Source organism: Otolemur garnettii, unplaced genomic scaffold (genome assembly GCF_000181295.1).
Source record: "Otolemur garnettii isolate 467f Iridium unplaced genomic scaffold, OtoGar3 scaffold00031, whole genome shotgun sequence".
Classification (NCBI taxonomy): Eukaryota; Metazoa; Chordata; class Mammalia; order Primates; family Galagidae; genus Otolemur; species Otolemur garnettii.
In genome coordinates, this window is record NW_003852426.1 from 17,658,457 (window position 1) to 17,659,899 (window position 1,443).

Here is a 1,443-nt window from a genome sequence, read left to right on the forward strand (position 1 = left end):
TCAAAAAAAAAAAAAAAAAGAACATAGAGTAAATAATTCAAAACAATTCCCTTTCTTCAAAGATTGAGGGCATATACGTAATTGGTGGGAACATTAAGAGAATAGTTGTCTGTCAGTACCCATGGGGGATTGGTTCTAGTAACCTTCCCACCCCCACCCCCATGGATACCAAAATCTGAGACTGCTTGAGTCCCTTATATAAAATGGTATAGTATTTACATATAACCTAGCACATCCTCCTGGGTACTTTAAATCATTACCAGATTACTTGTAACACCTAATTCAATGCCTACATATATATCACTTATTTCACGTGGACTCAGCCTACTACTTAGAGCAAGGCAAATTCAAGTTTTGCATCTTGGATCTTTCTGAACTTTTCTTTTTGAATATTTCAGATTTGCAGTTGGTTGAATCCACAGGTGCAGAACCCACATAGAAGGAGGGTCTACCGTACAAGGACAGAGGTTTCATGAATAGGATGAAGAAAACATTCACTCTTATCCAATCAATCCAAGAAGGCTAATGTGAGGAGAACTGGAAATACAGTAGAACTTCCATAGTTGACCACCTTCCTACGCAGACCACCTCCTTAAGTTGACCTAATGTTCACAGACTGGACATGCACCACATGTATGTATCAGTACAGTAGGCCTAGTTACTTATGTTGACCACATCTGTATGTCGATCAATGTGTTACAGTCCCTTGGGTGGTCAACTTATCATACAGAAAAAGAGAAGAAAGATCTGAAAACTTGCGTCTCTTGTCAGTGAGTAAATCCCAGTATCCTTTTCCTCCAGCTTTATTTTTAGTCTGTTTAGTAGGGACTTTTTCCTACCTTTCATCATCGCTCCTATTTCTCTCACTGCCCTCTTGCTTAACCTGAGCAGTGTCAAACATTCTTCCACCTGGAAGTAGCCCATGTGACCTCTGCCTGGACTTGAATGACTCAGTTCTTATATTTATCTGCTCTTCCATTACCAGTAATGCATACTTACATCTTCAAAACAGCTTCTACATTTCTAAGTGCTCAAGACACATGTTTTACAAGAACATAGAATGCATTGCTCCCCCATAGAGAAAATTCACATTCACTATTTGGGGAAGTGGAATTTTATCTTGGTTAGCTACTTTAAACTTCTTGATGCTTCAAACTACTGTATCTCATGTATGTCAACATTTTTGTTCTGACACATGGAAAAGGTTACATTGAGATATTCTCATCTTATACATTCTTAGAGCATGCTTTGTGAATGAATTCTTTCTTTTAAATCTTGGCGAGATAAATTGTGAATAGGGATTATCCGTCAAATTTAAATATTGTTTTTTTAAAAACATGCTCTAAAGGGCAGCGCCTGTGGCTCAAAGGAGTAGGGTGCCAGCCCCATATGCCAGAGGTGGTGGGTTCAAACCCAGCCCCAGCCAAAAACTGCAAAAAAAAA